Raw genomic sequence first — 26792 nt, forward strand, 5'->3', positions numbered from 1 at the left:
GCCTAAAATCATAATAAGTTCACAGACACCCCAAAACACACCACTGGAAGCGGTCTGGCCCAACAGAAAGACAAGTTCCAGCCTCAGCCACCAGAACACAGACGTCAGTCCCCTCCACCAAGAAGCCTACACAACCTACTGAACCAACCTTACCCACTGGGGGCAGACACCAAAAACAACAGGAACTACGAAACTGCAGCCTGCGAAAAGGAGACCCCAAATGCAGTAAGTTAAGCAAAATGAGAAAACAGGGAAATACACAGCAGATGAAGGAGCAAGGTAAGAACCCACCAGACCAAACAAATGAAGAGGAAACAGGCAGTCGAGCTGAAAAAGAATTCAGAGTAATGACAGTAAAGATGATCCAAAATCCTGGAAATAGAATAGAGAAAATACAAGAAACGTTTAACAAGGACTTAGAAGAATTAAAGAACAAACAAACAATGATGAACAACACAATAAATGAAATTAAACTTTTCTAGAAGGAATCAATAGCAGAATAACTGAGGCAGAAGAATGGATAAGTGACCTGGAAGATAAAATAGTGGAAATAACTACCGCAGAGCAGAATACAAAAAAAAGAATGAAAAGAATTGAGTTTCCATGAAAATTCGGAAATTTTTTGTCTTAGTTCCATGAAAAATGCCATTGGTATTTTGATAGGGATTGCAGTGAATCTGAAGATTGCTTTGGGTAGTACAGTCATTTTCACAAGGTTGATTCTTCCAATCCAAGAACATGCTATATCTCTCCATTTGTTTGTATCATCTTTAGTTTCTTTAATCAGTGTCTTACAGTTTTCTGCATACAGGTCTATTGTCTCCTTAGGTGGGTTTATTCCTAGGTATTTTATTCTTTTTGTTGCAATGGTAAATGGCACTGTTTCAGAAAGAGAAAAACTAATACCATATGCTAACACATATATATGGAATAAAAAAAATGGTTCTGAAGAACCTAGGGGCAAGACATGATAAAGATGCAGATGTACAGAATGGACTTGAGGACACGGAAAGGGGTAAGGGAAAGCTGGGTCAAAGTGAGAGAGTGGCATGGACATATATACACTACCAAATGTAAAATAAATAGTTAGGGGGAAGCAGCCACATAGCACACGGAGATCAGCTTGGTGCTTTGTGACCACCTGTGGTATAGGGAGGGGTGGTATAGGGACGGTGGGAGGGAGACGCTAGAGGGAGGAGATATAGGGATATATGTATATGTATAGTTGAATCACTGTTACACAGTAGAAACTAACGCACCATTGCAAAGCAATTATACTTCAATAAGATGTTAAAAAAAAAAAAGAATTGAGGACAGTCTCAGAGACCTCTGGGACAACATTAAATGCACCAACATTCAAATTATAGGGGTCCCAGAAGAAGAAGAGAAAAGGAAAGGGACTGAGAAAATATTTGAAGAGATTGTAGTTGAAAACTTCCCTATTATGGGAAAGGAAATAGTCAATCAAGTGCAGGAAGCACAGAGAACCCCATAAAAGATAAATACAAGGAGAAACACGCCAAGACACATATTAATCAAACTATCAAAAATTAAATACAAAGAAAAATATTAAAAGAAGCAAGGGAAAAGCAACAAATAACATACAAGGAAATCCCCATAAGAGTAACAGGTGATTTGTCAGCAGAAACTCTGCAAGCCAGAAGGGTGTGGCAGGACATTTTTAAAGTGATCAAAGGGAAAAATCTACAACAAAGATTATGATACCGTGCTTCCCTGGTGGCGCAGTGGTTGAGGGTCCGCCTACCGATGCAGGGGACACGGGTTCGTGCCCCGGTCCGGGAGGATCCCACGTGCCGCGGAGCGGCTGGGCCCGTGAGCCATGGCCGCTGAGCCTGTGCTTCCGGAGCCTGTGCTCCGCAACGGGAGGGGCCACAACAGTGAGAGGCCCGCGTACCGCAAAAAAAAAAAAAAAAAAAAAAAAAGATTACGATACCCAGCAAGGATCTTATTCAGATTTAATGGAGAAATTAAAACGTTCACAGACAAGCAAAAGCTAACAGAATTCAGCACCACCAAACCAGCTTTTCAACAAATGCCAAAGGAACTTCACTAGCCATGAAACACAAGAGAAGGAAAAGACCTACGATAAAAAACACAAAACAATTAAGAAAATGGTAATAGGAACATATATATCAATAACTACTTAAATGTAAATGGATTAAATGCTCCAACCGAAAGACACAGACTGGCTGAATGGATACAAAAACAAGACCCGTATCTTTGCTGTCTACAACAGACCCACTTCAAACCTACAGACATATACAGACTGAAAGTGAGGGGATGGAAAAAGATATTCCATGCAAATGGAAATCAAGAGAAAGCTGGAGTAGCATTTCTCATAGACTTTAAAATAAAGACGATTATAAGAGACAAAGAAAGACGCCACATAATGATCAAGGGATCAATCCAAGAAGAAGATATAACAATTGTAAAGCTTATGCAGCCAACATAGGAACACCTGAATACATAAGGCAAATGCTAACAACCATAAAAGGGGAAATTGACAGTAACACAATCATAGTAGGGGACTTTAACACACCACTTTCACCAATGGACAGATAATCCAAAATGAAAATAAGGAAACACAAGCTTTAAATGATATAGTAAACAAAATAGACTTAACTGATATTTAAAGGACATTCCATCCAAAAAAACAGAATAGACTTTCTTCTCAAGTTCTCATGGAACAGTCTCCAGAATAGATCATATCTTGGGTCACAAATAAAACCTCGGTAAATTTAAGAAAAATGAAATCGTATCAAGTATCTTTCCTGGCGACAATGCTATGAGACTAGATATCAATTATAGGAAAAAAGCTATAAACAATAAAAAAACATGGAGGGTAAACAATACACTACTAAATAACCAAGAGATCACTGAAAAAATCAAACAGGAAATCAAAATATACCTAGAAATAAATAACAACAAAATGTGATGACCCAAAACCTGTGGGATGCAGCAAAAGCAGTACTAAGAGGGAAGTTTATAGCAATAAAATCCTATGTCAAGAAACCAAAAACATCTCAAATAAACAACCTAACCTTACAGCTAAAGTAATTAGAGAAAGAAGAACAAAAAACCCACAAAGTTAGCAGAAGGAAAGAAATCATACAGATAAGATCAGAAATAAAAAGAAATGAAGGAAATGATATCAAAGATCAATAAATAAAATTGATAAACCATTAGCCAGACTCATCAAGAAAGAAAGAGAGAAGACTCAAATCAACAGAATTAGAAATGAAAAAGGAGAAGTAACAAATGACACTGCAGAAATACAAAGGATCATGAGAGATTACTACAAGCAACTATATGCCAATAAAATGGACAATCTGGAAGAGATGGACAAATTCTTAGAAAAGCATAACCTTCCGAGAATGAACCAGGAAGAAATAGAAAATATAAACAGACCAATCACAAGCACTGAAATTGAAACTGTGATTAAACATCTTCCAAAAAACAAAAGCCCAGGACCAGACGGCTTCACAGGTGAATTCTATCAAACATTTAGAGAAGAGCTAACACCTATGCTTCTCACTCTTCCAAAATATAGTGGAGGGAGGAACACTCCCAAACTCATTCTACGAGGCCACCATCACCCTGATACTGAAACCAGACAAAGATGTCACAAAAAAAGAAAACTACAGACCAATATTAATAATGAACATAGATGCAAAAATCCTCAACAAAATAATAGCCAACAGAATCCAACAGCACATTAAAAGGATCATACACCATCATCAATGGGTTTTATCCCAGGAATGCAAGAATTTTTATTGTATGCAAATCAATCAATGTGATACATCATATTAACAAAGTGAAGGAGAAAAACCATATCATCATGTCAATAGATGCAGAAAAAGCATTTGAAAAAATTCAACATCCGTTTATGATAAAAACCGTCCAGGGAGCTTCCCTGGTGGCGCAGTGGTTGAGAGTCCACCTGTCGATGCAGGGGACGTGGGTTCGTGCCCCGGTCTGGGATGATCCCATGTGCCGCAGAGTGGCTGGGCCTGTGAGCCATGGCCGCTGAGCCTGCACGTCCAGAGCCTGTGCTCCGCAACGGGAAAGGCCACAACAGTGAGAGGCCCACGTACCGCAAAAACAAGCAAACAAAAAAATCCCTCCAGGAAGTAGGCATAGAGGAAACTTACCTCAACATAATAAAGGCCATATATGACAAACCCACAGTCAACATCGTTCTCAATGGTGAAAAACTGAAACCATTTCCACTAAGATCAGGAAAAAGACAAGGTTGCCCACTCTCACCACTATTATTCAACATAGTTTTGGAAGTTTTAGCCACAGCAATCAGAGAAGAAAAAGGAATAAAAGGAATCCAAATCGGAAAAGAAGAAGTAAAACCATCACTGTTTGCAGATGACATGATACTATACATAGAGAATCCTAAAGATGTTACCAGAAAACTACTAGAGCTAATCAATGAAGTTGGTAAAGGAGCAGGATACAAAATTAATGCACAGTAATCTCTTGCATTCCTATATGCTAATGATGATAAATCTGAAAGAGAAATTAAGGAAAGACTCTCATTTACCATAGCAACAAAAAGAATAAAATACCTAGGAATAAATCTACCTAAGAAGACAAAAGTCCTGTATGCAGAAAACTAAAAGACACTGATGAAAGAAATTAAATATGATAGAAAGAGATGGAGAGATACGCCACGTTCTTGGATTGGAAGAATCAACGTTGTGAAAATGACTCTACTACCCAAAGCAATCTATAGATTCAATGCAATCTCTATCAAACTACCAGTGGCATTTTTCACAGAACTAGAACAAAAAATTTCACAATTGGTATGGAAACACAAAAGACACTGAATAGCCAAAGCAACCTTGAGAAAGAAAAATGGAGCTGGAGGAATCAGGCTCCCTGACTTCAGACTATACTACAAAGCTATAGTCATCAAGACAGTATGGTACTGGCACAAAGACAGAAATATAGATTAATGCAATGGAACAGGATAGAAAGCCCAGAGATAAACCCATGCACATATAGTCACCTTATCCTTGATAAAGGAGGCAAGAATACACAAAGGAAAAAGGACAGCCTCTTCCATAAGTGGTGTTGTGAAAACTGGACAGCTACATGTAAAAGAATGAAATTAGAACACTGCCTAACACCATACACAAAAATAAACTCAAAATAGATTAGAGACTTAAATGTAAGGTCAGACACTATCAAACTCTTAGAGGAAAACATAGGGAGAACACTGCATGACGTAAATCACAGCAAGATCCTTTTTGACCCACCTCCTAGAGAAATGGAAATAAAAACAAAAATTAAAAAATGGGACCTAACGAATTCTAAAGCTTTGGAACAGCAAAGGAAACCATAAACAAGACCAAAAGAAAACCCTCAGAATGGGAGAAAATATTTGCAAATGAAGCAACTGACAAAGGATTAATCTCCAAAATATACAAGCAGCTCATGCAGCTCAATATCAAAAAACAAACAACCCAATCACAAAATAGGCAGAAGACCTAAATAGACATTTCTCCAAAGAAGATATACAGACTGCCAACAAACACATGAAAGAATGTTCAACATCATTAATCATTAGAGAAATGCAAATCAAAAGTACAATGAGGTATCACCTCACACCAGTCAGAATGGCCACCATCAAAAAATCTACAAACAAGAAATGCTGGAAAGGGTGTGGAGAAACGGGAACCGCCTTGCACTGTTGGTGGGAATGTAAATTGATACAGCCACTATGGAGAACAGTATGGAGGTTCCTTAAGAAACTAAAAATGGAACTACCATACGACCCAGCAATCCCACTACTGGGCATATACCCTGAGAAAACCATAATTCAAAAAGAGTCATGTACCACAATGTTCGTTGCAGCTCTATTTACAATAGCCAGGACATGGAAACAACCAAAGCATCCATCAACAGATGAATGGATAAAGATGTGGCACATATATACAATGGAGTATTACTCAGCCATAAAAAGAATCAGAATTGAGTTATTTGTAGTGAGGTGGTTGGACCTAGAAACTGTTATACAGAGTGAAGTAAGTCAGAAAGGGAAAAACAAATACCATATGCTAACACATATATATAGAATAAAAAGAAAAAATGGCTCTGAAGACCTAGGGGCAGGACAGGAATTAGAGGCAGATGTGGAGAATGAACTTGAGGACACGGGGAGGGGGAAGGGTAAGCTGGGTCGAAGTGAGAGAGACGCACGGACATATATACACTACCAAATATGTAACAGCTAGTGGGAAGCAGCTGCATAGCACAGGAAGGTCAGCTTGGTGGTTATTGTCCTCCTAGCGGGTGGGATAGGGAGGATGCGACGGAGACGCAAAAGGGAGGGGATATGGGGATATATGTATATGTATAGCTGATTCACTTTGTTATACAGCAGAAACTAACATACCATTGTAAAGGAATTATATTTTAATAAAAATGTTAAAAAATAAAAAGTAAAAGCCTCATGGGAACAGCAAACCCAAAAACTACAATAGATACACACAAAAAGAAAAAACAACCCAAACACAACACTAATGATGGTCATCGAACCACAAGAGAACAAAAGAGGAAGGAAAGAAAAAAGACCTACAAAAACAAACCCAAAACAAATAAGAAAATGGCAATAGGAACACACATATCAATAATTACCTTAAATGTAAATGGATTAAATGCACTAACCAAAAGACATAGAATGGCTGAATGTATACGAAAACAAGACCTGTATATATGCTGTCTACAAGAGACCCACCTCAGACCTAGGAACACATACAGACTGAAAGTGAGGGGATAGAAGAAGGTATTCCATGCAAATGGAAATTAAAAGAAAGCTGGAGTAGCAATATTCATATCAGACAAAATAGACTTAAAAATAAAGACTGTTATAATAGACTAATAATGACACTACATAATGATCAAGGAATCAATTCAAGAACATGATATAACAATTGTAAACATATATGCACCGAACATGGGAGCACCTCAATATATAAGGCAAATACTAACAGCCATAAAGGGAGAAGTCGATAGTAACACAATAATAGTGGGGGACCTTAACACCCCACTTGCAACAATGGACACACCATCCAGACAGAAAATCAGTAAGGAAACACTGGCCTTAAATGACACATTCGACCAGATGGACTTAATTGATATTTATAGAGCACTCCATCCAAAAGCAGAAGAATACACTTTCTTCTCAACAGCACACGGAATATTCTCCAAGACTGACCACATCCTGGGCCACAAAGTGAGCCTCAGAAAATTTAAGAAAATTGAAATCATATCAAGCATCTTTTCCAAACACAATATGATGAGATTAGAAATAAACTAGAAGAAAGAAAAACTATAAAAAATACAAAGACGTGGAAGCTAAACAATAAGCTACTAAACAACCAATGGATCACTGAAGACACCAAAGAGGAAATCGAAAAGTTCCTAGAGACAAATGAAAATGAAAGCATCTATGGACTACAACAAAAGCAGTTCTAAGAGAGAAGTTTACAGCAATACAATCTTACACCAGGAAATAAAAATGTCAAATAAACAACCTAACCTTACACCTAAACCAACTAGAGAAAGAAGAACAAACAAAACCCAAAGTTAGCAGAAGGAAACAAGTCATAAAGATCAGAGCAGAAATAAATGAAATAGAGACAAAGAAGACAATAGCAAAGATCAATCAAACTAAAAGCTGGTTCTTTGAAAAGATAAACGAAATTGATAAACCTTTAGCCAGACTCATAAAGAAAAAAAGGTAAGGGACTCAAATCAATAAAATTAGAAATGAAAAAGGAGAAGTTATAACTGACACCACAGAAATACAAAGGATCATAAGAGACTACTATATGCAACGATATGCCAATAAAATGGACAACCTGGAAGAAATGGACAAATTCTTAGAAAAATACAGTCTCACAAGACTGAACCAGGAAGAATTAGAAAATATGAATAGACCAATCACAAGCACTGAAATTGAAACTGTAATTAAAAAACTCCCAACAAACAAAACTCCAGGACCTGATGGCTTCACAGGTGAATTCTATCAAACAGGGAAGAGCTAACAGCTATTCTTCTGAAACTGTTCCAAAAAATTGCAGAGGAAGGAAAACTCCCAAACTCACTCTATGAGGCCATGATCACCCTGATACCATAGATATCATACCATACCATAGACACCACAAAGATATTACAAAAAAAGAAAATTACAGACCAATATCACCGATGAGCATAGATGCAAAAATCCTCAACAAGATACTAGCAATTCGAATCCAACAATACATTAAAAGCATCATACACCATGATCAAGTGGGGCTTATCCCAAGGATGCAAGGGTTTTTCAGTATCCTCAAATCAATCAGTGTGATAAACCACATGGACAAACTGAAGAAGAAAAACCATATAATCATCTCAATAGATGCAGAAAAAGCTTTGACAAAATGCAACACCCATTTATAATAAAAACTCTCCAGAAAGTGGGCATAGAGGGAATCTACCTCAACATAATAAAGGCCATATATGACAAACCTACAGTTAGCTTCATATTCAATGGTGGAAAGCTGAAAGCATTTCCTCTAAGATCAGGAATAAGACAAGGATGCCCACTATCACCACTTTTATTCAACATAGTTTTGGAAGTCCTAGCTATGGCAATTAGAGAAGAAAAAGAATGAAAAGGAATTGGAAAAGAAGAAGTTAAACCGTCACTGTTTGCAGATGACATGATACTATACATAGAAAATCCTAAAGATGCTACCAGAAAACTACTGGAGCTCATCAATGAATCTGGTAAAGTTGCAGGCTACAAAATTAATACACAGAAATCTGTTGCATTTCTATACACTAACAATGAAAGATCAGAAAGAGAAGTTAAAGAAACAATCCCATTTACCATTGCATCAAAAAGAATAAAATGCCTAGGAATAAACCTACCTATGGAGACAAAAGAACTGTACTCTGAAAAGCATAAGATGCTAATGGAAGAAACTGAAGATGACACAAACAGATGGAATGATATACCATGTTCCTGGATTGAAAGAATCAATATTGTCAAACTGAGTATACTACCCAAGGCAATCTACAGATTCAATGCAATCCCTATAAAATTACCAATGGCATTTTTCATGGAACTAGAACAAAAAAATCTTAAAATTGTATGGAGACACAAAAGACCCCGAAGAGCCAAAGCAATCTTGAGAAAGAAAAATGGAGCTGGAATAATCAGGCTCGCTGGCCTCAGACTATACTACAAAGCTACAGTCATCAAAATAGTATGGTGCTCACACAAAAATAGAACTATAGATCAATGGAAAAGGATAGAAAGCCCAGAAATAAACCCACGCACCTATGGTCAATTAATCTATGACAAACGAGGCAAGACTATACAATGGTGGAAAGACAGTCTTTTCAACAAATGGTGCTCAGAAAACTGGACAGCTACATGTAAAAAAAAATGAAATTAGACCATCTTTTTTTTTTTTTTTTTTTTGCGGTATGCGGGCCTCTCACCGTTGTGGCCCCTCCTGTTGCAGAGCATAGGCTCCAGACGCACAGGCTCAGTGGCCATGGCTCATGAGCCCAGCCGCTCCGCGGCACGTGGGATCCTTGCAGACTGGGGCACGAACCCACGTCCCCTGCATTGGCAGGCGGACTCTCAACCATTGCACCACCAGGGAAGCCCTTTATTTATTTTTAGTTTTTGAAATTAGACTATCTTTAACACCATACACAAAAATAACCTCAAGATGGGTTAAAGTCCTAAGTGTTAGACTGGACACTATAAAACTCCTAGAGGAAAACATAGGCAGAACACTCTGACACAAATCACAGCCATATCTTTTCTGATCCGTCTCCCAGATTAATGGAAATAAAAAGAAAAATAAACAAATGGGACCTAATAAAACTCAAAAGCTTTTGCACAGCAAAGAAACCATAAATAAAAGGAAAAGACAACCCACAGATAGGGAGAAAATATTTGCAAATGATGTGACCAACAAGGGATTAGTCTCCAAAATTTACAAACAGCTCATGCAGCTTAATATCATCAAAACAAAAAGCCCAATCGAAAAATTGGCAAAAGACCTAAATAGACATTTCTCCAAAGACATACAGATGCCCAAGAAGCTCATGAAAAGATGCTCAACATCACTAATGATTAGAGAAATGCAAATCAAAACTACAGTGAGATACTACATCACACCAGTCAAAATAGCTATCATCAAAAAATCCACAAACCATAAATGCTGGAGAGGGAGTGGAGAGAAGGGACTCCTCCTACACTGCTGGTGGGAATGTAAATTGGTACAGCCACTATGGAGAACAGTATGGAGGTTCCTTTAAAAACTAAAAATAGAGTTATCATATGGCCCTGCAATCCCACTCCTGGGCATATATCCGGAGAAAAACATGGTCCGAAAGCATACATGCACCCCAAAGTTCATTGCAGTGCTGTTTACAACCACCAAGACATGAAAGTAACCTAAATGCCCATCTACAAAGGAATGCAGAAAGATGTGGTAAATATATACAAGGGAATATTACTCAGCCTTAAAAAAAGAATGAAATAATGCCATTTGCAGCAACATGGATGCACCTAGAGATTATCATACTGAGTGAAGTAATTCAGACAGAGAAAGAGAAATATCAAATGACATCACTTATATGTAGAATCCAAAAAGAAATTATACAAATGAACGTATTTACAAAACAGAAATGGACACACAGAATTAGAGAATGAACTTACGGTTACTGGCAGGGGTGGGGAAGGGTGAATGGAAGGGATAGTTAGGGAGTTTGGGATTGACATGTACACACCGCTAGAGTTAAAAAGGATAACCAACAAGGAACTACTGTATAGTACAGGGAACACTGCTCAATGTTATGTGGCAGCCTGGATGGGAGGGGAGTCTGGGGGAGAATGGATACATGTATATGTATGGCTGAGTCACTTTGCTGTGCACCTGAAACTATCACAACATTGTTAATCAGCTATACTCCAGTATAAAATAAAAAGTTTAAAAAATTTTTAAAGTTAAAAAAAATGACAAATACTGAATCAAAACAATAAAATAAGACAAAGGCCTTAAAGAAAGATAAAGAAGGACACTATATAATGGTAAAAGAATCAATACAAGAAGACTGTTTTACACTTGTAAACATATATGCACCTAATATAGGAGCACCCAAATACATAAAACAAATACTAACAGACATAAAGGGAGAAACTGATGGGAATACAATAATACTAGGAGATGTTAACACCCCACTCACATCAGTGGACAGATTTTCTAGACTGAAAATCAATAAGGCAACAGAGATCCTAAGTGATACAATAGAACTGTATATTTTCAGGACATCACATCCAAAATAAAAACCAGAATACACATTCTTTTCATGGAACATTCTCTAGGATTGATCACATCCTAGGGCACAAAACTAACCTCAACAAATTTAAGAGTGTAGAAATTATTTCAAGCATCTTCTCTGATCACAGTGGCATGAAAGTAGAAATCAACCATACAAAAAGAAATGAGAAAAAAAAAAAGATTACATGGAGACTAAACAATGCTACTAAAAAACCAGTAAGTCAAAAAGGAAATTTAGAAGTACCTTGGGACAACAGACAATGATAACACAACCATACAAAATCTATGGGATGCAGCAAAAGCAGTTCTTAAGAGGGAAGTTCACAGCAATACAGGCCTTCCTCAAAAAACAAGAAAAATCTCAAATAAACAACCTAACATACCACCTAAAAGAATTACATAGTTAGGGAGTTTGGGATTGACATGTACATACTGCTATGTTTAAGGTGGATAACCAACAGGGACCTACTGTATAACACAGGGAACTCTGCTCAATATTATGTGATGACCTAAATGGGAGGGCAGTTTGAAAAGGAGTGGATACATGTGTATGTGTGGCTGAATCAGTTTGCTGTGTGTCTGAAACTAATACAACACTGTTAATCAACTGTACTCCAATATTAAATAAAAACTTTAAAAAAATAAAATAACGTTTAGCTTTTGGCCAACTCTATAAATAAAGTAAAAATCATTGAATTATATTTAAAAAAGAATTAGGAAAAGAAGAACAAACAAAACCTAAAGTCAGCAGAAAGAAGGAAATAATAAAAATCAGGGAGGAAAAAAATTATAAAGAGATTTTGAAAAATAGGAAAAAAATCAATAAAACCAAGAGCTGGTTCTTTGAAAGGGTAAATGAATTTGACAAACCTCTGGCCAAAGTCACCAAGAAGAATAGAAAGACAACCCAATAAACAAAATAAGAAATGAAAAAGGAGAAATCTCAACTGATACCATAGAAATTTAAAAAAATCATAAGAGGATACTATGAACAATTATATGCCAACAAATTTGATAACCTCAAAGAAATGGACAACTTTCTATAAACATAAGCCCACCAAAATTGAATCAAGAAGAAATAGATAATTTGAACAGATCAATCACTAGAAATGAAATAGAATCTGTAATAAAAAATAAATAAAAAAAGAACTCCCTACAAACTAAAATCCAGGACCAGATGGCTTCACAGGCAAATTCTACCAAATACACAAAGAAGAACTTATACCAATCCTTTTCAAACTCTTCCAAAAGATCAAAGAGGAGGGAACACTCCCAAAGACATTCTATAAAACCACTATCACTCTGATACCAAAACCAGACAAAGATACCACCAAAAAAGAAAATTACAGGCCAATATCTTTGATGAATATAGATGCAAAAATTCTCAAGAAAATATAAGCAAACCAAATCCAACAACACATAAAAACGATCATACACCATGACCAAGTGGGATTCATCCCAAGTTCATAAGGATGGTTCAATGTACACAAATCAATGTAATACACCACATTAACAAAAGTCAAAAATCACATGATCATCTCAATAAATGTAGAAAAAGCATTTGACAACAATTCAACATCCATTCATGATAAAAACTCTTACCAAAGTGGGTATAGAGGGAACATATCTCAACATAATAAAAGCCATTTATGACAAACCCACAGCCAATATAATACTCAATGGTGAAAAGCTGAAAGCCTTCCCACTAAAATCTGGAACAAGACAAGAATGCCCACTCTCACCACGTCTATTCAACATAGTATTGGAAGTCCCAGCCACAGCAATCAGACAAGAAAAGGAAATCAGACAGGAAAAGGTATCCAAATTGGAAGAGAAGAGGTAAAACTGTCACTATATGCAGATGACATAATACTATACACAGAAAACCCTAAGGACTCCACACAAAAACTACTAGATATAATAAATGAATTTATCAAAGTAGCAGGATACAAAATTAACATTCAGAAATCAGATGCATTTCTTTACACTAACAAAGAAATATCAGAAAGCAAATGTAAAAACAACTATACCTTTTAAAATTGCAACAACGGGGCTTCCCTGGTGGCACAGTGGTTGAGAGTCCGCCTGCCGATGCAGGGGACGCGGGTTCATGCCCCCGTCCGGGATGATCCCACATGCCGCGGAGTGGCTGGGCCCGTGAGCCACGGCCGCTGGGCCTGCGCGTCCGGAACCTGTGCTCTGCAGTGGGAGAGGCCGCGGTGGTGAGAGGTCCGTGTACTGCAAAAAAAAAAAAAAAAAGAAAAAAAATTGCAACAAGAACAAAATACTTAAGAATAAACCTGAGCAAGGAGGTGAAAGACTTATACATTGAGAACTATAAAACATTAATAAAGGAAATTAAAGAGGATTCAAATAAATGGAAAGATATCCCATGTTCTTGGATTAGAAGAATTAATATTATTAATATAGAAATACTACCTAAAGCAGTCTACAGGTTTAATGCAATCCCAATCAGATCACCCATGACATTTTTCACAAAACTAGAACAAATAATCCAAAGTGTAAAGTGTAAAGATCTTTGTATCACACAGTAGCATTCACCAGGAAGCATCAATCATGGAAAGAGCATTAAACCACCAAGTAAACAAAATGACTTGGTGAGTTAATATTACTCCATTTTTGTCATAGGCCATGCAGTTCAATGGGCCTATGAATAAAGTTACCAGAGTGGCAGAGATGGAGGCTATTCATGGGGCCAGCATCCCAGACTCTAACCAAGGCTGATATAGCTACTGTTGCCTCTAAATGTGCAAGTTGCAAGCAACAGACACCAATACTGAGCCTTCAACATGGTGACCAGCCACTAGATGTAATGTTGAGTACATTTCATCCTGGAAGGGCGGGCTGGTTTTTGTTTTTGTTTTTTCTCATAGGAATTGATGATACCTATTCCACATGTGGGTTTGCTTTTACTTCTCTCAGGGCCTCAGCCAGCACTACTATCTAAGGGCTTAAGGAATACCTATTCCAGAGGCATGGAATCCCACACAACATACATCCAGCCAGGGAAGCCACTTTACAATAAAGGGAGTGTAGAAGTAGGTCCATGGGATCCACCTGTTGTATCATTTATTGTACCATCTAGAAGCTGCCAACCTAATATAGATCATTGGAAAAGACTGCTGAATGGTAAAGCTAAAGCAATACCTCAAAGGCAATACCCTTCAAGGATGGGGAGCCACCCTCTAGATCATGGTATACACACTGAATCAGAGACCTTTATGTGGTGCCTGTGTCCTCAGTAGGACACAGCATCCAGGAGACAAAGAGTGGAAGCAGGAGGGGCTCCCACTTACCATCACTTTTCACGAATCCAGGGGAGCTTGTGTTTCCCAGCTCCACAAATCTGGGCTCCACAGAGTTAGAGGTCCTGGTCCTCAAAGAGAGAACACTCCCATCAGGAGATATAGCAAGAATTCCTTCAAATTGGTATTCTGGAGCTACAAGCTACAGCTGCAACATGAGTACTTTAGGCTCCTTGTAAGAGGAGTCACCACCTTGTCAGGGGATAATGACCCCTTGAACAACAAAAGAAAATAGGGTGTCTGCTACACAGTGGGGCAAAAAGGAACATGTGTGAAATTCAGGTGACACAATTGGGCATCTCTTGGTATTTTCTTGCCCAAATGTGACTTAATTGTCAAGGGCAATCCTTAGCCTGAGATGAGTATGGTTAGCCAGGACCCAGGTCCCTCAGCAATGAGGATCTGTTTGAGGTCACCCTACCAGGCAAGTCAGTGAAACAAGCAGAGCTGGTAGCTGAAGGTGAAAGGAACTTAGAATGAAAGTGGAATTTGGGGACAATGTGTACCCGTTGTAATACTGAGACCAACTTGTAACAGTGAGGTTGTAGTTCATCCTGCTAATTTCCCTATTCTAAGTTTCCCCTTAGGAATAGAGGCCCACTGGAGCCCTGGAGGAGCTGCTTTGTATTATTCATGGGCATAATACAAAAGGTGAACCGTGGCGGGCATGGAGATGCACTGCTTAGATTCTTGTTTATGAAAGAATCTGCTGCCCAGTGAGGTCAGCTGACAACTGCCAGCTGTTAATTTCAGCAGGGTCTGCTTCAGCTTTTGAATCAAGGTCATGCTTTTCCCAGTGCAGTGCCTGGGGAATGACTGAGCAAAGCAGCAGTAGCTGCATGCATATTCTTCTCAGGCACTCCCAGCAATGACTGGACTAGGTGGTGGTACCAGTGCCTAGCCAATGCCCGACAAATGCAGGAATCCTCTAATAGGAGATCTTTGCTCTGGAGCCCCTCATAGGGCTGACAAAGACTCAGTCAGGTCAATATCATAGACTAATCCCCTCTCTCTCCCTGCCCAGTTGAGCTTCTTCCTCTTCCTTTCCAAGGTGTTATTTGCACTCCTAACTCCATCTTAGCAACTGCTTCTCAGGGAACACAACCTAAGTCATTGATGTAAGCCTGATATTTTTTCTCCTTATAAGTGACATAAACTTTATGCCTGACTATCTGAAGGATACGTTCATTATTTTCGTTCATTATTTTTTGGAATCTGATAACTTTACTAGGGTAAAATTCATTTTGGGTCAATTTTGTCCAACATAAAGAGTGTGGCCCTTTCAATACGAAATAGATTAAGAACTTTCATTTTGAGAGTGTTTCTTAAATTATATCTTTAAATATTTGTTCTATTTTCTTTTTGCTTTCTTATCTGGGACTACAGTCATGCATGTGTTAGAACTCCTTTATCTTGTATCTCCCTCTTTCTCCTTCAAACTCTTTTAAACTAATTTTTCATTTTTATTTAATGTTTAATCTTCTCATTTCTATCTTCTATTTGCTTTTATGAATGTTAACTCACTCTGTGTTCCCTTCAATGTTATCTTCATCCAGTTCTTTTCTTCTACTTCTTTAATTATAACCAATATTTTATTTCCTTCTGTTGTTTCACAATCACTTCACTGCATTCTTGCATTTATGCTTTGTGGTCGTCTTCATTCTAGAAGTGATTTCTTCATTCTTCATCTTTTGTTTTTTATTGAAATTATTCCTTATTTACCTCCTTGAGCACCTTAAATATATTTACCTTAAGAAATCAATTCTGTTTAGAGTGAATTCATATTGTGATTGCTAATTTGGTTGGTTTCTTTCAGATGAGTAAACTTGTTCCTCTGTTTGGAATTTTTAGCTATTTTGAGGTTTATTTCTATCCCACCTCTCTTCTTTCAGTGTTCAATCCAATCCCTAACCAGGTAGGCTTATGTTTACCTCCACCCAAATCCTGATTCCCCAGTTGAGAATGATGTCTGATAACGGCATGTTAGGATTTCTACCCCAGGAAGTTGATATGGGGAATATCCCTGATGCTGTCACAAAGCTCACAAGAAGCTTGGTTCTGCTCTGGTTATGGAATTTATCATCTTCCAAATGTATCCTGAGTTTTCCTGAAAGGCACAGCCCAACATAGTGACCAGAAACTTTTCCCCCCAGACTTCTTTCATGAAAAGATCGCTTACTCCAGCCCCTCAATTCACGTTGTCATCTGGGATTCACATCCCTGGTTCAGAGGGAGCACCTGAAGTACTCCTTATCTCACAGGAGCTACACTCATGGCAAATACTGCTCTTTTGTTTTTTAAATCCACAACACAGAAGGACATTGACTTCAGCTCCACTTACCATTTTGCTTTTCTATTCTATGTTTGGTCCACAGAGATATTGATTTGTTTCGAAGTTTACCTCTGTCTTTTGATGCTTTAATATTTTATTGAACATCGCCAAGTGTTGGAGCGTTTCATATCATAAACTTAAGAAGTCATTGTGACTGGAAATTCCCTAAAGGTGGCATTTAAAATAGGAAGTCTTTAAGAAACGTTTTTGGACAAGTGAAAGAGCATTTGGGAAAAAACTGACTTGGATCCTTACCTCATATCTCTTATTAAAATAAATTTTTGGTGAATTAAAGATAAAAACTTTAAAATAAAGCCACTGAGTTATAAAAGATTTCTTAAAGAGGACACAGAAAGTGCTAAATATAAAGGATAAAACAGACTCACCAGAATGCTGGTGAGGGTGTGGAGGAACTGGAACTCTAAGACATTGCTGGTGGGGGTATAGGATAGTAAAACGGCTTTCGAAAACTGGTGATATCTACTAAAGCTAACTGTAGGTCTATCAAAGGTCGTATCGGTGAAGTCATAGCCCCAGCCAAAGTCACATAGTAAGGAAGCGGAGGAAATGATGTCTATTTGATATCTGAGCCTTTGTTCTTTACTGCTACTCTGCTCTTCCACCATAACCCAGGTCCTTCTAAAAACACAGCAGTGCCTTAAATGAACTTTATTTCTTTTTCCGGTTCAATTTTACTTGAATCTGTTTAAAATGGAAACCCTTATCATAGCCTGGCCCTTGGTTGATTGTGGGGGTTTACTAAGCACCTTAACAGAAGCGTAGAACTCAAGTACTAGATCAAGATCAGAAGCAACAAATAAAATCTTAGAAATTGTTATTTCCTGATGTTAAGTTCACTATTGTCCCTCCCAATATACATCAGAATTATTTTTAAAAACTGTTTTGCCTTGCTACTATTTGTCTTGGTTGTAGCCCTCAGTGTCTAGAATGTCCTCACCTTCTTCCTCTAACCAAAATTCAAGGTCATGGTCTTGCATAGTATTTCTGTTTCTGATGTCATCTGCCTATTATCTCAGAGTCCTTTGTAGTCTCATGTTTGTGAGTCTACTAAACCTAATGGTATTTTATTACTTAAGGATCTCATCTGAAATCAGTTACCTGGAATTCATCATAGTTTTTTCTTCTAGAAAATTCATTTCTAGAGTCAAGATGGTGGAGGTGTAGGAGGACATGGAATTCACTTCTCCCCACAAATGCATCAGGAATACATCTACAAATAGAACAATTCTCACAGAGCACCTGCTGAACACTAACAGAGGACCTTAGGCACCTAAAAGTACAAGAAAGATCCCCATGTAACTGGGTAGGATGAAAGAAAGAAGGGAAAAGAGAGAGAGGAAGCAGGACAGGATCTGTGCCCCTGGCGGGGAGCTGAAGGAGAGGTTCCCACACCCAGGGGAGTCCCATCACCAGCATGGAGATCAGCTGGGGGAGAATGGGAGCTTCAGGGGCTCAGACGAGAGTGCAGCAACCAGTCTGTGGCAAGCAGGACAGAGTGAGACCTACACAGAGGGTCTGTGCCACAGCTCTGCATGCCCCAGCCTGAGACATGTGTCCACCATCACGGATGGGAGCTAGGTGCTGGAACGTGGGATTTTGAGAGCAGTTTCAGGGAGAGGACTGCTGTTGGCTGCAAGGAGACAGCCTGACAGGACAGGAGTGAGGAGCTCCACAACTGGGAATTCTCGTGGAGGAAGCCTGGACTGCCATAGAAGTGAAGCGCCATTGTTGAGAGACAAAGGGCAAGGCCACCAATGCAGGCTCTCTCCCCACGCGCCAGCCCCTGCCTCTGTGGGCATTAGGAAGGGCTTCCGCTGGGGCAGGGGCGCTCACAAGCCCCTAGCTACTGCCTTCCCCACCCCCACCCTCCTAGGGCAGGCTCGCATGCCCCCAGGCGCCACCTACTCTGCCCACTCCTGTTCAGGCAGGCTCATGCACTCTGGAGCACCCTCGGGAGCAGACGCCTGTGGCTGGCCCACAAGCACATGTGGGACTGAAACCACAGCTGAGCCCCAGGGGCGGTGCAACTAAGAAAGAAGAACTGAAATCTCTCTTGTGGCTGAGTGAACTGCGGATTTACACCCCTAAGACGGGCTTTGTAAACTCAGCGCCTGCAGAACATCTGAATGGACAATGAGTGCTCCCACGGCTGAGACGGATCTAGCTTTAGCAGCTGTGGACTTTGTGGGCATGTACACGTGGGGATTGGGCCAGGCCAGAGTCTGAGCTGCCTCCAAAGTGCCCATAGCAGGTCCAGATCCATGATTATTGCAATCCTGGGACCTGACTTCAGTGGATCTACACTGGTGGACTGTTGAGAACTATGCCGGAGAGATGCCAGGGCCAACTGCAGGCATACTCACAGTTAAAATGGGGCTGAGAGCAGCGCCAACAACAGTGTAATCTGAGAGCTCTAACAACGGGTGAAAGGCGACACAACAGAGCACGCTTACAGGTAAACACCTCCAGAGGAAGAATACTCAGTGGCTTCTCTCCCAGTGGGAGGGCTCCAATCCCACCTACCTTGTACTGCAGATCAGAAACACAGCTAAGAAACAGATCTGGGGGCTTCTACTCCAGCAACTAGGGAGCACACCCTGTCCCTGACAGGTCAGTGACAACCACAGAGCAAATGGAAGGCCCTGCTCAATATCCAGTACAGGCTCTGGACACCACAACATGTCACACCCCCTTATCAAGGGGATAATGGCCAGCATACACTGAGAAAAGAGGTGGCAGATATCCATACTAAAAACAGCCCTTGCACCAAAAAATGTTAAACCCATGCAAGTTACACAGGGACGTTCTCAAATAAAAATAGCCCTCCAAGACAGTCTGAGTGTCTGGCATTGAGAGGAAGAACCTCCATAGCATTTAGCCTTGAAGGCCAGCAGGGCTGGAGTGCAGGAGCTCCACAGGGCTTGGGACACAGACTCCACTCTTGAAGGACACACACAAGGTCTCATGTGCATAAAGACCCACCACAGAGGAGTATCTGCATAGAAAACTGGGCTAGACCTACCTAGGGGTCTTGGAGGGTTTCCTGGGGAAGCGAGGGTCAGTTACAGCTCACTTTGGGGGCAAGGACACTGGTAGGAGAGGCTCCAGGGAATACTGATTGACATCAGCTCTTCCACAGGTCCCAATTTTGGCACCAAGACCCAGACCCACCCAACAGCCTGCAGGTTCTAGTGCTGGAATGCCTCAGGCCAAACAACCAACATGATAGGAGCGCAGTCCCATCCATCAGCAGACAGGCTGCCAAAAGTCATACTGAGCTCACAGTCACTGCAAAACACACCCCTTGGCACAGCCCTGCCCACCAGAGGCACAAGACCCAGCTCTACCCACCAGAGGGCAAGCACCAGTGCCTCCCACCAGGAAGACTGCACAGTCCCCTGGACCAACCTCACCCACCAAGAGGTAGACACTGGAAGCAAGAGGAACTACGATCCTGCAGCCTGTGGAAAGGAGACCACAAACACAGAAAGTTAGATAAAATGAGAGGACAGAGAAATATGTTACAGATGAAGAAACAAGATAAAAACACACAAGAACAACTAAATGAAGAGGAGATAAGCAATCTACCTGAAAAAGAATTCAGAGTAATGATAGTAAAGATGATCCAAGATCTCAGAAAAGGAATGGAGGAATAGACCGAGAAGATACAAGAGATGTTTAACAAAGAGCTAGAAGATTTAAATAACAAACAAACAGAGATGACCAACAAAATAACCAAAATGAAACACACACTAGAAGGAATCAATAACAGAATCACTGAGCTAGAAGAACGAATAAGTGAGCTGGAAGACAGATTTATGGAAATCATCCCCACAGAGCAGAATAAAGAAAAAAGAATGAAAGGAAATGAGGACAGTTTAAGAGATCTTTGGGACATTAAACACACCAGCACTCGCATCATAGGGGTCACAGAAGAAGAAGAGAAAGGGAAAGGGCCTGAGAAAATATGTGAAGAGATTAAGCCAAAAACTTCCCTAACATGGAAAAGGAGAGAGTCATCCAAGTCCAGGAAGCACAGAGAGTCCCATACACGATAAACCCAAGGAGGAACCTGAGACACATAACTAAAAAAATTAATACATAAAAAATATTAAAAGCAACAAGGGAAAAGCAACAAATAATATATAAGGGAATCCCCATAAGGTTATCAGCTGATTTTTGAGCAGAAGCTCTGCAGGCCAGAAGGGAGTGACACAATATATTTAAAGTGATGAAAGGGAAACCAACAAACAAGACTACTCTACCCAGCAAGGCTATCATCCAGATTTGAAGAAGAAATCAGAAGCTTTACAGACAAGCAAAAGCTAAGAGACTTCAGCACCACCAAACCAGCCTTACAACAAATACTAAAGGAACTTCTCTAGGTGGAGAAAGCTCACTGGTAGAGACAAACATACAGTAAAAGGAGGAAATCATCCACACACAAATATGATATCAAAAGAGGCAACCATCAGAATAGGAGAGCACAAATGCAGGAAATGGCAACTGCATTTGAACTTAAGAGAACAGCAACTTAAAGCAACATTGTACATATACAGACTGCTATATCTAAACTCAAGGGAACTGCAAACCAAAAACTTAAATAGATACACAAACAAAAAAGAAAAAGCAACTCAAACACAACCCTAAAGAGAGTCAAACCATAACAGAACAAAAGAAGAAGGGAAGAAAAATAAAAGACCAGAAAAAGCTCATCCGAAACAATTAAGAAAATGGCAACAGGAACATACACATCAATAATTACCTAGAATGTAAATGAATTAAATGCTCCAAACAAAAGACATAGACTGAGTGCATGAATACAAAAACAAGACCTGTATGTATGTTATCTACAAGAGACCCACTTCAGACTCAGGGACACATACAGACTGAAAGTGAGGGGAGAGAAAAAGATATTCCATGCAAATGGAAATCAAAAGAAAGCTAGAGTAGCAATACTTATATCAGACAAAATAGACTTTAAAATAAAGACTGTTACAAGAGAGGAGGAAGGACACTTGGATCAATCCAAGAAGAAGATATAACAATTGTAAATATATATGCACCCAAAATAAGAGCACTTCAATATATAAAGCAAATGCTAACAGCCATAAAAGGGGAAATCGACAGTGGGGGACAATAATGGTGGGGGATTTTAACACCCCACTTACACCAATGGACAGATCATCCAGACAGAAAATCAATAAGGAAACACAGGCCTTAAATGACACATTAGATGAGATGGACTTGATATTTATAGGGCATTCCATCCGAAAGCAGCAGAATACACTTTCTTCTCAAGTGCACACGGAACATTCTCCAGGACAGATTACATCTTGGGCCTCAAAACAAGCCTCGGTAAATGTAAGAAAACTGAAATCATATCAAGCACTTTTTCCAACATCAATGCTACTAGATTAGAAATCAACTACAAAAAAAAAAAACTGTAAAAAACAAACACATACAGGCTAAATAATATGTTACTAAATAGTCAATGGATCACTGAAGATATCAAAGAGGAAATCAAAAAATACCTAGATACAAGTGACAACAAAAACACAATGGTCCAAAACCTATGGGAGACAGCAAAAGCAGTTCTAAGAGGGACGTTGACAGCAATACAATCTTACCTCGGGAACCAAGAAAAATCTCAAATAAACAACGTAACCTTCCACCTAAAGCACAGAGGTGGGGCCAAAACCAAAGCTGAGCTCCAGGGGCAGTGCAAACAAAGAGGAGAAAGGGAAATCTCTGTGGAGCCTCAGGAGCAGCCTATTAAGTCTACAATCGGCTTGGTAAACCGTGCATCTGTGAAATATCTGAACGGACAACGAGTGTTCCCACAACTGAGGCTGTGGACTTTGGAGGCAAGTACATGATGCGGTAAGGCCAGATCAGAGTCTGAGCTGGCCCCAGAGTGCCCACAGCAGATCCAGGGACCTGCCTAGAAGTACTGGAGGACTTCCTGGGGAGGCAGGGATTGGCTGTGACTCCCTGTGGGGGCAAGGACACTGACAGCTGAGGCCACAGGAAAACATTATTACTACTAATATTCTTTTTTCATTTTGTTCTGTTGTTGTCTTTTTTAAATTATTCTTTCTTCTTAATACATCTTTATTGGAGTATAATTGCTTCAGAATACTGTATTAGTTTCTCTTGTACACCAAAGAGAATCAGCCATATGTATACACATGTCCTCATATACCCTCCCTCTTGAGCCTCCCTCCCATCCTCCCTATCCCACCGCTCTAGGTCATCAAAAAGCACCGAGCTGATCTCCCTGTGCTATGATGCTGCTTCCCACTACCTATTTTACATTCAGTAGTGTATATATGTTCATGATACTCTCACTTCGCGCCAGCTTCCCCTTCCCACCCTGTGTCCTCAAGTCCATTCTTTATGTCTACATCTTTATCCCTGCCATGCAACTAGGTTCATCAGTACCATTTTTTTTTTTTTAGATTCCATATATATGTGTTAACATACGGTATTCGTTTTTCTCTTTCTGACTTACTTCACTCTGTATGACAGACTCTAGGTCCATCCATATCACTACAAATAACTCAATTTCATTTCTTTTTATGGCTGAGTAATATTCCATTGTATATATGTGCAACATCTTCTTTGTCCATTCATCTGTCGATGGACATTTAGGTTGATTCCATGTCCTGGCTATTGTGAATAGAGCTGCAATGAACATTGTGGTATATGTCTCTTTTTGAATTATGGTTTTCTTAGAGTATATGCCCAGTAGTGGGATTGTTGGGTCATATGGTAGTTCTATTTTTAGTTTTTTAAGGAAACTCCATACTGTTTTCCATAGTGGTTGTATCAATTTACATTCCCACCAACAGTGCAGGAGGGTTCCCTTTTCAACACACCCTTTCCGGCATTTTTTGTTTCTATATTTTCTGATATGGCCATTCTGACAGGCGTGAGGTTATACCTCATTGTAGTTTTGATTTGCATTTCTCTAATAATCAGTGATGTTGAGCATTTTTTCATGTGGCTCTTGGCCATCTGTATGTCTTCCTTGGTGAAATGTCTATTTAGGCCTTCCACTCATTTTTTAATTAGATTGTTGTTTTTTTTGATATTGAGCTCCATGAGCTGTTTGTATATTTTAGAGATTAATCCTTTGTCTGTTGTTTCATTTGCAAATATTTTCTCCCATTTTGAGGGTTGTCTTTTTTGTCTTCTTTATGGTTTCCTTTGCTGTGCAAAAGCTTTTAAGTTTCATTAAGTCCCATTTGTTTATTTTTCTTTTATTTCCGTTACTCTAGGAGGTGGGTCAAAAAAGATCCTGCTGTGGTTTATGTCAAAGAGTGTTTTTCCTATGTTATCCTCCAAGAGTTTTATAGCGTCCAGTCTTACATTTAGGTCTTTAATCCATCTGGAGTTTACTTTTGTGTATGGTGTTAGGTAGTGTTCTAATTTCATTCTTTTACATGTACCTGTCCAGTTTTCCCACCACCACTTATTGAAGAGGCTGTCTATTCTCCATTGTATGTTCTTGCCTCCTCTGTTGTAAATTAGGTGACCATATGTGTGTGGGTTTATCTCTGGGCATTCTATCCTGTACCACTGATCCACATTTCTGTTTTTGTGCCAGTACCATACTGTTTTGATTACTGCAGCTTTCTGGTATAGTTTGAAGTTGAGGAGACTGATTCCTCCAAATCCATTTTTCTTTCTCAAGATTGCTTTGGCTATTTGGGGTCTTTTGTGTCTCCATACAAGTTTTAAGATTTTTTTGTTCCAGTTCTGTGGAAAATGCCATTGGTAATTTGATAGGGATTGCAGTCAATCTGCAGATTGCTTTCGGTAGTATAGTCATTTTAACAGTATTGATTCTTCCAATCCAAGAATGTGGTATATTTCTCCATCTATTTATGTCATCTTTGACTTCTTTCATCAGTTTTTTATAGTTTTCTGACTACAGGTCTTTTACTTCCTTAGGTAGGTTTATTCCTAGGTATTTTATTCTTTTTGTTGTAATGCTGAATGGGATTGTTTCTTTAATTGCTCTGTCTGATCTTTTGTTGTTAGTGTGTAGGAATGCAAGTGATTTCTGTGCATTAATTTTGTATCCTGTAACTTTACCAAAGTCATTGTTTAGCTCTAGTAGTTTTCTGGTGGCATCTTCAGGATTTTCTATGTATAGTATCATGTCTTCTGCAAACAGTGATAGTTTTACTTATTCTTTTCCAATTTGTATTCTTTTTACTTCTTTTTCTTCTCTGACTGCTGTGGCTAGGACTTCCAACACTATGTCAAATAATAGTGGAGAGAGTGGACATTCTTGTCTTTTTTCTGATCTTAGTGGAAATGCTTTCAATTTTTCACCATTGTGTATGATGCTTGCTGTGGGTTTGTCATATATGGCCTTTATTATGTTGAGGTAAGTTCCCTCTGTGCCCACTTTCTGGAGAGTTTTTATCATAAATGGGTGTTGTATTTTCTTAAAAGCTTTTTCTGCATCTATGTAGATGATCATATGGTTTTTATTCCTTAATTTCTTAATGTGATGTATCACGTTGATTGATTTGCGTATGCTGAAGAATCCTTGCATCCCTATGATAAATCCCACTTAATCATGGTGTATGACACTTTTAACATGTTGTCAGATTCTGTTTGCTAGTATTTTGTTCAGGACTTTTGCATCTATGTTCATCACTGATATTGGTCTATAATTTTCTTTTTTTGTGATGTCCTTTTTGGATTTTGGTATCAGGGTGATGGTGGCTTCATAGAATACATTTGGGAGTTTTCTCCCTCTGCAATATTTTGGAAGAGTTTGAGAAGGACTGGTGTCATCTCATCTGGTCCTGGATTTGTTAGTTGGAAGATTTTTAATTATGGTTTCAATTTCATTACTTGTGATGGGTCTGTTTACATTTGTTAATTCTTCCTGGTTCAGTCTTGGAAAATTGTACCTTTCCAAGAATTTGCCCATTTCTTCGTGGTTGTCCATTTTATTGGCATATAGTTGCTTGTAGTAGTCTCTTATAATCTTTTTTATTTCTGCAGTGTCAGTTGTGATTTCTCCTTTTTCATTTCTAATTTTATTGATTGTGTCTTCTCCCTTTTTTTCTTGAAGAGTCTGGCTAAGGGTTTATCAATTTTATCTTCTCAAAGAACCAGCTTTTAGTTTTATTGATCTTTGCTATTGTTTTCTTCGTTTCTATTTCATTTATTTCTGCTCTGATATTTATGATTTCTTTCCTTCTACTGACTTTGGGTTTTCTTTGTTCTTTCGTTAGTTGTTCTAAGCATAGGGTTAGATTGTTAATTTGAAAATTTTCTTGTTTCTTGAAGTGAGATTGAATTGCTGTAAACTTCCCTCTTAGAACTGCTTTTGCTGTGTCCCATAGGTTTTGGGTCATCGTGCTTTCATTGTCATTTGTTTCTATGCATTTTTTAAATTTCTTCTATGACTTCCTTAGTGATCTCTTGGTTATTTAGTAGTGCACTGTTTAGCCTCCATGTATTTGTATGTTTTGCAGTTTTTTCTTCTTCCTGTAATTGATTTCCAATCTCATAGCGTTGTGGTCAGAAAAGATGCTTGATACGATTTCAATTTTCTTAAATTTTCTGAGGCTTCATTTGTGACCCAAGATGTGATCTATCCTGAAGAATGTTCCATGTGCACTTCAGAAGAAACTGTATTCTGCCACTTTTGGGTGGAATGTTTTATAAATATCAATTATATCTATATGGTCTATTGTT

General features: G+C 38.9%; 1 long non-coding RNA gene across 1 annotated transcript in view; it reads right to left on the reverse strand.

Annotated features, from left to right (window-relative positions):
• The window catches only part of LOC137214651 (uncharacterized), a 192717-nt gene that overhangs the window by 54961 nt on the left and 110964 nt on the right, over positions 1-26792 (reverse strand). Inside the window, exon 3 of the long non-coding RNA XR_010938974.1 lies at positions 13415-13622. This is a non-coding gene — a long non-coding RNA (uncharacterized lncRNA). The remainder of the gene's footprint in view (positions 1-13414; positions 13623-26792) is intronic.

The sequence above is a fragment of the Pseudorca crassidens genome, chromosome 20 (genome assembly GCF_039906515.1).
Source record: "Pseudorca crassidens isolate mPseCra1 chromosome 20, mPseCra1.hap1, whole genome shotgun sequence".
NCBI classification, from domain to species: domain Eukaryota; kingdom Metazoa; phylum Chordata; class Mammalia; order Artiodactyla; family Delphinidae; genus Pseudorca; species Pseudorca crassidens.